This window comes from Tursiops truncatus, chromosome 10 (genome assembly GCF_011762595.2).
Source record: "Tursiops truncatus isolate mTurTru1 chromosome 10, mTurTru1.mat.Y, whole genome shotgun sequence".
NCBI lineage: Eukaryota > Metazoa > Chordata > Mammalia > Artiodactyla > Delphinidae > Tursiops > Tursiops truncatus.
Window position 1 is genome coordinate 6,160,133 of NC_047043.1, and position 14,560 is coordinate 6,174,692.

At 39.5% G+C, this 14,560-nt stretch overlaps 1 long non-coding RNA gene across 6 annotated transcripts in view; it reads left to right on the forward strand.

Moving 5' to 3' along the window:
* The window catches only part of LOC141279684 (uncharacterized), a 274,965-nt gene that overhangs the window by 145,615 nt on the left and 114,790 nt on the right, over window positions 1-14,560 (forward strand). For all 6 annotated transcript variants that reach the window (XR_012334322.1, XR_012334324.1, XR_012334321.1 and 3 more), the window contains exon 3: window positions 8,504-8,672. This is a non-coding gene — a long non-coding RNA (uncharacterized lncRNA). The remainder of the gene's footprint in view (window positions 1-8,503; window positions 8,673-14,560) is intronic.

Sequence of the window (14,560 nt, forward strand, 5' to 3'; positions counted from 1 at the left end):
CAGGACCTATCCTGGGCACTTGTATACTCACTTCATCATAATTAGTAAAGAAGTTGTTATTCCATTTTTCAAATGAGGAAAGAGCAATTCAATAAATTTTAAAAAACCGAAATAAAAATGTGATTTTATTCATTCATTAAACATGGATTTATGAGGCCTTACTTTATGTCAGACATTGTTCAAAGCACTAAGCTATAACCTCCACCAAGACTCAGTTCCTAATTTCCAGCGGCTCCAAGTTTAGTAGGGGAAAAACAAGTAAATAAGGAAATAGTATGATGAGGGCTTTAAGAGCCAGGCTCCAGGGGAAGGCTCCTTGGGTGAGGAGACCTCAGGGCTGAGTCTTGCTGTGTGACTAAGGGTTGGTGTCTGCCAAGGTGAGAGGGCAGGACATCAGCAGAAAGCTCTGTAGGTCAAGGTGGCTGCAGCACAGCATGAGGGACGGGGACTGACTGAGGCCTTGGCCATGGGCTTCCTTACAATACTATGGTATCTGGACTTGTTCTTGCTGGCTTTATCGGAATCTGGCAAATCCTTAACACTTCTTCCTCTGTTATGTTGCTCGAAGGCACTATTATTCCATATACTGTGATTACTGTCATAGTCTCTTGCTGGGTGTCCCTGCTTCTGCCACTACACCCCAAGTCTATTCTAATACTGCCAGAATATCCTGGTAAAATGTAAGTCAGATCATGTCACTCGGCTTAAAGATTTCTACGTTTTCCACTCACTTAGAAAAATTAAGTGCTCAAATGGCTTCAGTGAATCTGCTACCTTCTACCTTTCACTTTCCCACATCATTCACCCTCTGATCTCATTTCCCATTGTTCTTCCTCCTAATCACTCTGGGCCAGATGAAGAGGCTTTCTTGCTGTTCCTAGGGCACACCTATGTCCGCAGAGCACCCTCTCACCTCAGGACCTTTGCACGTGCTCATCTCTCTGCTTACAATGCTCTTCTCTGTGACCCCCTTAAGGTCTTTACTTAAATGTCACCCTCTTGGTGAGACTTCCCCAAGCCCCTTTATCTAAAGTTGTGACCCATCCTTCTACCTGTCTCAGCAATTTCCAGTTCCCTTTCATCTAGTTCACCATGTAACACACTTAGATTTTATTTATTCATCTTGTTTATTTTCTATCTCCATCCCCTAGCATATAAGTTCTGCAAAGGGAGGCGTGTTTGTCTGCTCATTGCTGTGTCTCCAGTGCCTGCAGCAGTGCCTGGAGTAGAATGGCTTCCCACTAAACATTCTTGACTAGATAAATGAGTGCATTTGGACACAACTGCAACAGTTACAAACGCCTTCTGAGATGAGCTTTCATGTCTGTATGAATACAGGCAAAGAGGAAATATCGGGCTCTGGGCATCACTGTCATTGGGCTCTGTATGATAGGGTGAGCCTAAAAATTAACCATAGATACAGAGTGATACTAAATGTTATAACCTAGGGAGCCTGCAGGCAGAACCCAGGCAGCTCAGGTCTAAAACTGCTACTCTGAAAGTCAGAAATGGGAGTAAAATACTAATATCATAATCCCTATGGGTAAGAGGTTTTAATAAATAGAGAATGCCAAGCACATGTTAGGCTCTTTGTTCTTGGTAGTTTCTTTGCTTCCTTTTCCTAATAGAATACAAGTTTCATTTGAGGTCTTCTTAAAGCCTTATCAATAAAACCCCATGACCCTTCTCAGCGAGGCTCTGGTGCTTAATTTTTGGTTACTCTTCCTGCTTTGTAATTTAACCAATGTGGCTTAAGAAAGTCAACAATTTATTGGCTCTTTTTACTCAAAAGTTTGTGGTAGGACTAGATTTAACCATAGGCTGATCCAGGAGCTCAAATGATGCCATCAGAACTCAGTTTTTCACCACCTCACAGCTTTGTCTTTCCCTTGGACTGTTTTGTCTCAGTCAGTCTTTCCTCATGGTGGCAAGATGGCTGCAGCAGCACAAGCCCAGCTACCTTCAAGTCTGCAGCAAAGAGGAAGTAACTTTTCCAGTAGCATCATTAATCCTGAGAGTCACTCTTATTTGACCAGCTTGAGTAACTTACAACCATGATTTGGGTCTAGGGAAAATTAACATGGTGGTTGGTTCACCCATGGGTCAATACTCAGATCCTATGAGCTGACGATGAGTTCGATGGCAAATAAAAATCAGTGTTTGTGCCAGAACATCAGCAAGATATGAGGCCAAACAGTGTACTTCCTGTTTTCTTCTAGAATTTTCTGTAGATCATTTTCTTTAGGTATCTTAGCAAACAGTTCTCTTGGATTTTATATGAAAACTAATAAAACGATAGCACCTATGATGAAACATTTTGTCGCTTTTACACTTTTGCCTTATTTTAAGAATATGAGTCATGACATATACACATCAAAAATTACCAAACAGATCATTTTAGGGTTATTCCTTCATGGGAATTTAAGTTTTGTCTTAATGGAAATTTCTCCGATGATGATGATGATAATAGATAACATTGCTATACGGCTTACTTTGTGCCAGGCACTTTTTCAAATCACTCTTCCTCTCACCCCGCCCTGCCCCTGAAATATATATTTTTAAAATTCCTTTGATTCTCACAGTAGCCCTAAAATAAGTATATGGGTTCTTTTTCCTCATCATTTTTTCATGAGGAAAGTCTTTGTTTACAGATCTTTTTCTTTCTTGATAAAGGGGCAAAACTCTTCAAGGAAATTAAGAATCGCAGAGAAATCATAGGATATATTAAGGGCTGTAATAGACCCTCTTTCAGGGTCACCTTAGCTATATAAGCTCAGATCTCCTGCATCTACCCACACCCTTGATGATTCCCCAGAAGTGCCCGGACACCCTGTAGCTTGTAGATAAACACTTGGTGGGGAAAGTAGGTCTGTATATCATTTAATCCACGATTTGCAAAAATATTGAGGTCAGTGCTTTCTGGGCATATGACTTTTTCTTTGGGAATGTGAACTAAAATACTGGGAAAAATATGTAGCAAAATAATGAAAACACCAAACATCAGTAAGCCATTCAACAAACGGGCAGTACTTCTTCTTTTTTCTTTTTTTTTTTTTGGCAGTGTACTATTTCCTGATTTGTCAGCACTCTCTCCGTGATATAAAATCAAGAAAAGAAGTTAAAGTTTTAGGAATAATCCCAAACTGTAGAAGCCAGTGAGTGAGAGAATTCTATCAGCCTCGATGGCTGTCTTTACCAGCAGCCAATCCAGGGACCTGTGCTATTCACACAAAAGAAACGTATTTTGCATAACTTGACTTCCAACCGGTGATTAGCCCTTGCAGGCTGTTTGTTTTTCCAAGTGGTCCTGCTGATTAGAGGCTCTGAGTGCGATCTGTGGTGCTTGATAACCTAGCCACCTTGGCTTTCTGCTACATTAAACTCCTTTGATCTGCTTTAAACGGGTGCACTGATGCCTGTAGACTTTCTCTGCCTTCAGAAGCTGCATCTCTTTGCCAAGAATTTGCCTCTTACAGGTCATCAAGAAGTATATGATACGTGTTGGCAATGTGAACATCCGAATGCAATTCTTGAGATGACAGATTCTCAGTAGAATGTCACATTTTACCTGATTTTGTGGTTGAATTTTTGAATAATTTAGGGAGTATTTAATGAAAGTAATACATCATCACCATCTTCACGCAATTGGTACAGCACTCCCCGGATTCTATTTCAAGGCATACCAGTCCCATTTGGTGCCCTGTTTTGGAGAGTAGGGTGGAGTAGAAAAAAATGCCAGGGTAGAACTTGTTTGAGAAATGTGTGCAGATTCAAAATTTCCATGAGCCTGTTAACTTCTTGAAGCCTCATTCAGCATCCCTGAAAGTTACCGTTTGTCCACAGAATCCCTTTTTTTTTCATGCCACAGCCTTTATCATTCCTTGGAACTTAATTTCCATAGAGCACACTTTGTAAAATACTAATTTTACAAATGCTTATATGAGCCACATGCAGGTTCTGTTTGCGGGATGCTCATCTCTACTTCATTGCAGGGCACGGGGAGTCAGTGTTCCTAAAAAGTCAGTAAAAATCTTGGTCTTTGATCTTATTTTTCCTTGCTCTGAGCCAGGGGTTGGAAAACTTTTTCTGTAAAGGGCAGCATAGGAAATGTTTTTGGCTTCGTGGACCATACGGTCTCTGTCACCATTACTCAGTTCTGTCCTTGTAGCATAAAGGCAGCTGCAAACAATATGGAGAATAAACGAATATGATTGAAATTGGGATTTCGCATAATTTTTGTATATCAAGAAATTTTCTTCTTCTTTCCAGCCATTTAAAGATATAAAAACCATTCTTCGATCACAGGCTGTGCAAAAACAGCCAGAGGGTTGGGTTTGGCCTGTGGACCGCAGTGAGCTGAACCCTCCTGCTCTAAACCGCAATTGGCAAATAGGGTGGTGCCCAGGTCCCTTTTCACATGCGCCAGATGGGCCTTCTGGTCTAACCTTCTCTCATGTACTTTTTGGAAAACTTGAGAGAAGACAAATCTAGTAAATCTACCCATCCCTCCATATGGAGTTAAGTCATAGCAGGTCAATTACACTTTTCCTTCCCAGTTTGTTTCATACTGATGTCTTTCTACCCTGAACCCTTAGCACAACACATGTCTGGGCCACACCAACAGCACTTTGCCTCTGATGCTCTGTAATGCTCTTTCCTTTGCTGCACACATTTTAAAGAATGAAGGCTTTGTAGTGTGGAGATTTTTTTAAAGCCTTTTTGGGGCAGAAGTCTTTTCTACATTACTTTCTAGTACCCCTTCTGAACCCAAGTAGCACATGGTTGAGTATCATCTACTGAGCAATCAATCAATACCTGTTATAGGAAAACAGACAATATATAAATCATACAAGAATGGATGGGTATTGTACCTGTTTAGAGTTAACACTTGATTGTCTGCATATACAGTGTGGCAAATTGAAATTTAAGAGAGGTAGTAATAACAACATTATTACTGTATTTGGAGTCGTATGGTTTATTCTCAGGTGTACATCTGATGGAGAGGGTAATTGGCTTGTCATTTCATTGTTTCTTCCTCTGTTCATTCATTCATTCATAAATGCTTACTGAGCTCCTGTACTGCAGGTCCCAACATTGCAGCGGATCTGAGTGTCATTCTCGTTGCTGAAACATGACACCAACTCTGGATCCAGCATCTGCTGAGTCTGTACCTGAAACATCTCTCACGTCAGTCTCCACTCTTGCCTCCACAAGGCCTTCGTTATCTCTCAGCTCAACTATCGGTCTTTCCATCTCTAGTCTTCCATGTCTTCTCTCTTGTATGTGGTTTACGGAGTGATACTTTTATCAAATAAAGTTTGTCATTAAGATATTGCTAGTTTCCCATTTGTAATTGTTTAACAATCCCCAGCACCTGCAGGATGTGAAGATTTCTCAGGATGTGTGAAGCCCCCCATGGAAAGGCCCCAGCCTCCCTCCCCAGTCTCATCTGGTATTAGTTTGCTAGAGCTGACATAACAACGTGCCAGAACTGGGTGACTTAAGCAACAGAAATCTATTGTCTCACAGTCGTGGAGCCTGGAAGTCGAAGAGCAAGGTGCAACAGGGCTGGTTCTCCCGAGGCCTCTCCTTGTCTTGCAGGCGGTCTCCTTCTGTGTCCCCACATGGTCTTTCTCCTTCTGTGTCCCCACATGGTCTTTTCTCCTTCTGTGTCCCCACATGGTCTTTTCTCCTTCTGTGTCCCCACATGGTCTTTTCTCCTTCTGTGTCCCCACATGGTCTTTTCTCATGCGTCCCTGATGTTACTCTGTGTGTCCTAATCTCCTCTTCTTCTAAGGACACCAGTCAGAGTGGATTAGGGTCACCCTAACAGCCTCATCTAAACTATTACCTCTTTTAAAACCCTACGTCTAAATACAGTCACAGTCTGAGGTAGCAGGGGTTAGGGCTTCCATGTATGAATTTGGGGGCACACAGTTCAGCTCACAACTCTTCTCTTATTTTCACCCTCCTCCCTGACAGTCATCATCCATCCTGACATTTCCTGTACCACATCAAAGAGTTCCACGTCTCAACTTTCTTCAGTCAGTTTCCTTCGTATAAGCAACCTTTTTTCCTATCCTAGACTTTTTTTGTCTAATGAACATTGATGATACTTGAAGATTAAATTTAGACCTATTCCTTTCATTATTGTCTTTCCTGACCTCCTGGTATCTATGGAGACTGTCACTGATACTACCTCTGACAGGTACTGTACTAATGTGGGCGTGTCTGTGCCCTGAACCTAACCTGTAAACCCATGGTGCATTATTTCATTACTGCTCAGTGAAGTTTTGTTGGATGAATGACTTACAAAATCTTTGCTGACCTTTTTAATTTTAATTGGTCCAACAAATTGTTAGATATAAAGCAACAGAAATGCTACAGAGTCCCTGGATTACAAAAGTAATATTTGTAACCACGATGAGCTTAGAAATGTAAATTAAAGCCAAGGACATCCTCAAAGGTAACATTATAGGTACTGCATAGAAGTGGACCCAAATCAAACCAGGAAACTTTTACTTTTAACTATTATTCTCCTAGTTTCATTTACAAGAGAATAATTTAAGTTTTAATTTTTTAATCACTTAAAAATTTTCTGGAGTCTCCTTTCCTTTTTTTTTTTTTTTCCTCTCACAGATAAAAAGAGCTAGTTTTTCCCTAAGGAAGGTTTATTCTGACAGTGTACTTACTGAGATAGCAGATAGTTATTCCTATTTTATATTAGACTTTTACTTGGTTCCTCAGGACTTATAATTAGAACTTTCTTTGGGGGAAAAATGTTTTGAGACATAAAACTTCCAAGACAAAGCTGTACCCACTTTCTACTGAAATACATAGCAACTTCTAGAAGCTGAATGATAGGTGGGAGTTGAACGAATTTTTACAAAATTCTCAAATATTTAGCAATGGTAGAAAAAGTATTTAAATACTACTTTGGACACTTTCTTTTATTGATGTTAGACAAGCAAAAAAATCTAAAATCTAAAAATAGATCTAGATCCCTGTGAGAAGAGTTTCTTAGACATATCACTCCAGTTGTTCTGTGGTATTTTATTTTTTAAAAGGTTAAAAAATACTATTTTGTATAAACCATAAATTATAGCTCATTATCAACTATAGCCTAGAGCAAACTCTAAACAAGGATGAAGAACTAATGCAATTAAGAGGACAGAAAGCTGCTACCTGCTCATATGACTGTAGATGTTATCCATGTTTCTTTGGAAAATTCTCCAGTCATGTCATTAAAAATCGCAATGTTACACGTATACCTGATAGCTTTGTTCCTTGTTTAGGTTTTTATTAATTAGGAGATCCATCGATTTATTCCTTCAATCATTCAACCCACAATTCCTAAGAGTTTGCTTTGTGCTGGATATTCTACCACAGTAACTACATGATGCCTTAATTGGATTCAGTTATTATCTTTTTTCATGATAAGGTTTCACAGGAAAACTCTTATTAACGCATCTGGTGAGGGCCTTTCCACTTGAAAAAAATGTCAAACATTTAACCTGACTGCAAATGTATCACCAAAGTGCTTGGCTTCTGGCATAAAACAGGAACTATGTATAAACACATCATAAAAATAGATAAAACAAGAGCAGAGAGCCCAGAAGGGTAAAGTTGTCTTTTAGATACAGTCATGGTGACAACCCAAGCAGTGCCCAAAAGGGCTAGAGAATAAAGCAAACTGAACTTCAGTCAACAGACATTTATTGAACTCCAGTTCTGCATTGGGCACTGTGATAGTTGCTTTTGGGGATACAAATATGAGTGAAACATCATTTCTGCCCTTAAGGATGCATTAAGTGCTAGAAGAGAGATACAGCAACAGTAAATAGCAGGGAAGGCTTCATGCAAAGGGTGGGACTTGAACTCTTCTTGTGAGATTAGATAAGCTTTGAGAAGCAGAGAGTAGAGGAAAGAACAAAGTAAATAACAAATTAGAAAAGTCATGAAAAGACAATGGCAGTGTGTAGTGTTCAGTGTTGGACCAGAGAAGCACACCCACTAGGAGTGGTAGCCGGGTGAGCAGTCGATCTGAGGCTGTGGCTTCAGTGCCCGGTGCTGGAGCCTGAAACCCACAGGCAGGCAGTCAGGAAGAAAAGATGGGTGTGCACTGGGGAGGAGCTTGGACAAACTGGGACTCCTCAGGCTGAGCTGGGTTCCACAAGGAACAATGGGAACCCCAAAGTGCTGGAAGTGAACACAAGGCAGAGAAAAGAATTAGATTAAAAGAGGAAGTTGTATCAAGTTGCTTCTTTCCTATTTTATGTGGGAATTAATTTTTACCATTAAAAAATGGAGAAACCCATTCTTCATTTTTGCTCGATAACTTACGAATTCTAGGTAATGCAAAGCCTTTTACATACAGGTATAGAATGATCTGGTCTTGAGTACCTGAAAATAGTATGTTGAAACAAATAGAACAGGTAATAAGTGAAATGGTTAATTTTTGGTGGTGAAGGACCTCTTAGAACTTTTTGTTTTCTCTTCCTAGAAATACACATGCATTTGGGTAGTGTCATGCTTTGGAAGACACCCTGAAGTATAGGCAAGAAGATCCCTTGCTTGAAAGATTAGAATCACCACCGCCCCCTACAACAACAAAACCAACAAAACCCAAGGAAAGCGAGTTTTGTAGCAATAACAGCACAAGCCCAAGTCAAGTAAGTAAGCACGGAGTTATTTTTTAAGGAACACAAATTAAGTGCTCAACTTGTTTGTCCTTTCATTTTGAATTATGCTACTTGCAAAGAAAAGAGTTTGAAAGCACTAATAGAACACCATCAAAACTAAAACCAGAACTAAACAATTAAATTGGCAGTACCTATTCTTAATTCATCTTCACAGTTGGGTCACCAGTTTTTATGCATCTTACCATCTGGCATTTTGTCTCCAGACACAAAAACTATGTTTCAGGTAGCTCTGAACCTCAGAGGCAATGTGATAAAGAAGGTAATTTGGAAGGCTGTGTGAATGTGACCACCCAAAAGAAGGGATTGAATCAGGGTCAAAGATGAAATTGGAAAGGGGTTGACAGTGTGTAGAAAAGACCTGCTGAATTCAAAGTTGGTTTTACTACTGTTCCTGTTTGAAGCAGGAATTAAATCCAGTAACTCTAGAGCAGTGATCATAATTCTGGGTCACTGTTTTCTATCCATTTTAGAATTCAGTTGTGCTATTTCCAAGAGCCCAGCAAAAGAGAATGAGAGTCTGACTCTGAATCTCGGAGTCCTGTGATAGGCTAAAATAACTACTAAGACCTCGTGCTCAAACAGCCCTTTATGAAGTGATTTCACATAAAAGATCTTTTTTGATATAACTCTTATATGGCATATCTTCCATTTTATGGACAGTGTGAGTTTTTTGATGTGTAAGATGAGCTGAAATAGGAAAAGTGACAGAAAATTTACTGACCTATGGAACGATGTTCCACAATGGGGTATTCTTTATAACTATGCTGGCTGAATAGCACCATCTGAAGTCCTTAAATCATCAGCAAGGCCATTGTTACTATAGAGGATAAGAGTTATGAACCTGTGACTCTTTAAATTTTCCCGCTTGACAAAAGGGATCTACCTCTCTAGCCAGCCTGTCTTGATGATCCATGACAGTGCTACCCTGGTGCCAGATGGATGTGATGGAGGGCTCCTAAAAGGATGTTGGTAGGAGGAAAGTGTTGCTTACATAGAGCAAGAATCTTGGGAGATTTAAAGGTGGGAAGATGTTAGTTTGAGTCATTAATAACAGAATGCAGCTGAATGTACTTTTACATGGTTAGTATTACTATTTTGTTTTCTGTAACTTATGACTAAGATTTTTTAAAGATTTTGAACATGATATTAGTTTCTTTATAGAATGGGCTACCTTTTAATATTGGATCATGTGAATAGGTCATTGTCCTAATCTACTTCCATTGAGAACCACAAATAGACACTAAGATAACAACTGTTCAGCGGTGACAAAAGAGTTATTTATTTACTCTTCCTCCCTGATCTAATCAACCACAAATCTAGTCATTTCTAACTATTCCGAGATCACTTCTTGCCCGTAGCTGGTACTCAGTCAAACTGGTCCAAAGTGTGGCCAGATTAGCTACATTATTTAAACCAAATCTCTCTCCACTGCCTACTAGGCTTCTCATCCTTAGTGCTCTATGAGTCCATCAAAATTAGGATGACCAGAAGAGAAACCGTTATCTTCCCCCTCAAAACTGTGCTTTCTTTCTAAAACTGTTCCTTCTACCTGTGAATGGTTCTATCATCCACTGAAACGTCCAAGGTAGCAACTTCGGAGTCATTCTATACCTCATCAATCACCCTGTCTGGTCAAATCACAAATGTGTTTCAAATCCAACCTCCCTGATGTATTCCCAGTCCAGGCCCTAGGATTCTACGCTAGTCCAAGCCCTCTTTATTTATTGCCTGGATCGTTACTGCATTTCTCTAAGTAGTTTTATTTTTCAACAATCTCTCACTTTTTTGGATCCCGTGGTTGCCAATTACCTTCTGTTCGTTTTAGTGGGATATTTTGTGGGGAACGGTTGTGGTATAAAATGATTTTCTGCTTCCCTATTGAAACTAGGATGGCTTATGAAAAAATGGCCCTTCACAAACTAGCCCATGAGGCAGGTTCAGAGAAATGGAGCAATGATCAGGGGGGTAAAGTGTGGACAAGGGGGAAGGGAACTCAGGTGTTGGTAAAACAAGGGAGGCTGCTAATGATACGTATTAATAATGTGAAACAAGGTATCTAAATTGAGGTTGGAATCTAGAAGAACCTGGGTTTGTCTTAATCAGGTAATGTAGCTGGGTAGTGAGCCTGGCATACAGAGAATGGAGAAAGAGGGTGCTGTAGAGTGGGGCTGGATGCAGCAGGATCCTTTCGCATGACTCTCACGTGCCTTCTTCTCCAGTCACTCTCACACGTACATCCTTTGGTTTAGCCACACACCTTCTTAATGTAACTTGAGGCCATCGTGTATCCACCATTGATCAGACAGTAGAGAAAACCCTCGGACTATAAAGATGAATGACCCAAGGCTGCACTTCTGTTATTTACTGAGGTAATTTGAACGTATCAGAAGCATAAAAGCTTAATACTTTTATAGATTTCTTACTGTTTCTAACCTTCATCAATATAAAATTATCCTGCTTACTCAATTCAACGTTTTTCCTAACAGAACAAATTCTTATTAATTTGTCCACTTATTCACTCAACAATTATTTCCTGAATTGTGATTACATTCCAGATACTTGATAGTTGTTGAGAACAGATCTATAAACAAACATGCTGTCCCTGCTGTCACGTAGTTATTACTGCAAATAAAACTGATATCAGTATTTTTACCCTGAGTTTTTTGAGGGGGGCGGATAGGGGAGAGGGAGTTACACTCTAGAGCTTCGTGTATACTATTTTCTAATGATATTTTACTTCTTAAATGTTTCTTATGAAGAATAAAATATTATATTGTTATTTTACTGATTTCTGGGAGTCTTTGCCTTGTAAAGGGGGAATTTAGATCTTTTATGTTTATTTTTCTCTTATGCGTGGTCTACTTTAGTCATGCTTTTATTTTAGTGATTAATTTCTCTTGTCTTTTATTTTTCACAACAATTTGAAAGATAGTCACTCCTTTTTTTTATTCTGTCAGTTGATTTTTTAATCTTTTCCAGAAGAACTTTTATTGATGTAACTGTCAAGTAAAGGAAAAACTAACAACTTTTAACTCTCCTTTTGAGAAGGTGAAAAATTCAGTGCTTTTATTTTCCTTTTTCCTCTTAATTTGTGTCTCATTCAATGTAACCTAGAGCCTGGTGAGTGTGTATGTGTCTGTGTGTGTGTGTGTGTGTGTGTGTGTGTAAAATTAGTCTTAAATGTAGTGTTTACAAGACCAAAATAAGTATTCAGTCTTAGGCAATTACCTTAACAAATCCTCTCCTTATTATCCTAGGAATAGCCTTTATTTTTTGAATGACAGAGAACCTTTTTTTTTTTTTTTTTTTGCTGTACACGGGCCTCTCACTGTTGTGGCCTCTCCTGTTGCGGAGCACAGGCTCCGGACGCCGCAGGCTCAGCGGCCGTGGCTCACGGGCCCAGCCGCTCCGAGGCATGTGGGATCTTCCCGGACCAGGGCACGAACCCGTGTCCCCTGCATCGGCAGGCGGACCCTCAACCACTGCGCCACCAGGGAAGCCCGAGAACATTTTATTTAATTAAATGATGGCTTTTTACAAATTACTCTTTTGTAAGTGCTACTCTTTTAGTAGGACAAGGATGTTTTTATTTACTTTTGAGGATCAGAAAATCAAATGTGTACATTGTATGTATGGATTTATTTATCTTTAATGAAAACTGCTGTATCGTGGACTGTCATCAACAGGGAATAATAATAGCCATTGTTATCTACAATAGTCATTTAAAATTGGGAGTGAGCCAACAATGGCTTAATATGAATTACTTTAGAATATGGCTTTCGAAACCCTAGTAATACAAAGGAAATCATACCATGAGGAATTAGAAATCTTAAATCCAGTTCAAAGTTAAGGTGTGAATGAGAGGGTCCAGACAGGTTCAAAAGTTCAAAGCAAGTATTCAGTCATAGGGCAACTTGGGGCACCAGATGTCTCCCTTGTCATCCCAGAAGCTTTAACATTAGCAAGTGGTGTATATGGCAGCTTTCACCCCGGAGTATTTTAAAGACTTGGAGTGGCCTTAGAGATCATCTTGTCTGAGAAATTCACTGTGCATGTTAGGAAATGCAGGTCCAGGGTGGTCGAGCTCATCAGCAGTGGAAGCTGTACCAGAGGCTGCATTGTCTGGTAGCAGATCCAGGCTTCTTTCCATTGCTTCCAACTGCCTCTCATCTCAGTCATAAGTTTATGATTAAACAGCAAATGTTAGAGATTTTATTTAAAAAGTAGATCGGTTCAGTGTGGATCAACTAGTATAAATCTCTCTGACATTTCTTGTATTAATAAACTAGTCTGATAAATTTAGTCTCCTTTCCTAACGTAAAAACCATTTTTGACTTATTGAAAGTATTCACGATTTCCTAGAGGAGCCCACAGTATCATGCATCCCAAGCAGTCCACAATATTTGAGCAATCTGTTTTTTCATATAAACAAATACATACAAGTTGTCATCTCAGTGACAACTTTTCTCCATGAACATAATTCTTCTTTGGCCTCAATTTGATACATGGGGGCATTAAGTTTTCAACAACTACATTTCATTTCCCTTCTATGGAGTAAGAATACTGCACATTAGCTTTAAACCTCAAAAGCATTCATGGAAAGGCATTTTAACCTACAGTAGCAGCATCTTTAGATAGCCATACAGCTTTTACTCTCCCCCTATAAGATAAATAATTAAATCTTTCAACTGGCTAAGGCGTAACAGTGGTACTAAACAGTGCTACTAAAACAAATGGATACATATAATGATCTGGTCTTTCTTTTCTGAAAATCCAAGGCATGTTATCTGATAAAAAGTCCCTTCCCAAAAGAGTAGGGAAATCTATGTATACCTTTATCATATGAAAATCCTCTTAAAAAACATAGCTCTTTTAAAGGATTCTTTGCTATTGGCTCTCAGCCAATGATTACTATAGTAATTTGAAGAGAAACACTATATACAGTAAATATACTAATTACTATAGTAATTTGAAGAGTAATTTGAAGGTGTCAAGATGATTTTTCTGTTTTTTCAAGGATGCCTAGATGAACTATTACACATCATGAGAGTAATTACTGGTATCCCTCAATAGAAGGCAATTCAACGAGTAGAATTTTGTGAAACAACTTGATTGGTACATAATGGATTCAATTACACCTCTTAAATTGTTCAGAAATACACCTGTGGCTCTATAAATTAATAATGAAGTGAGCCAGCTCTGACTTGGGGAGCTCCCATAACAAAGGGCAGGCCAGCTGTCAGGAAGGGAACCAGGGTAGTGGGCGAATCCCCGGACCCTTTGGGAATCCACGTCCAAGGAGCCGAACAGCAGAACTCAGAAGGGAGGGTGGAATCCTTAAAGAGCTACCAGCAGAGAAATGAAAGCTGGAAGGTCTTTTTTTTTTTTTTTTTTTTTTTTAATGAGCTACAAGAAAGTAAATCCCATGAGCCCTAGGCATTTTGTAAATAAAGAGATCAGCCGTCCTTGGGAAGCAAGGCTAGAAGATAACTTCCCATTTACAGGTGCCGCAGCAGTCGTGTTCTATGCGCAGTTAGGCTGTCTGGTTTCATCGTGCTCCCAATTTTTCAAAGCAGAGACCAGACACCACTTGGAAACTTACCTCCTTCACATTGCCCAGAATGTGATTCATTAGAGATTTATTTGGAGTTCCAAGGGAATGTGCCACAGAAGATTAAAAGTGGGTAATCTGTCACCTACCCTAATGTGAATGAATTAGGTACTTTTCTGATAAAATATGAGCTTCAAGGAAGGAATGGGCATTTTATGGAGGACCAGGTAAGGCAAAGTGAAGCAGCAGAGAACAGTGTACAAGCATTCCCACCTCCTTCCCCTAAGGTGATTCGCTCAGCCTACAA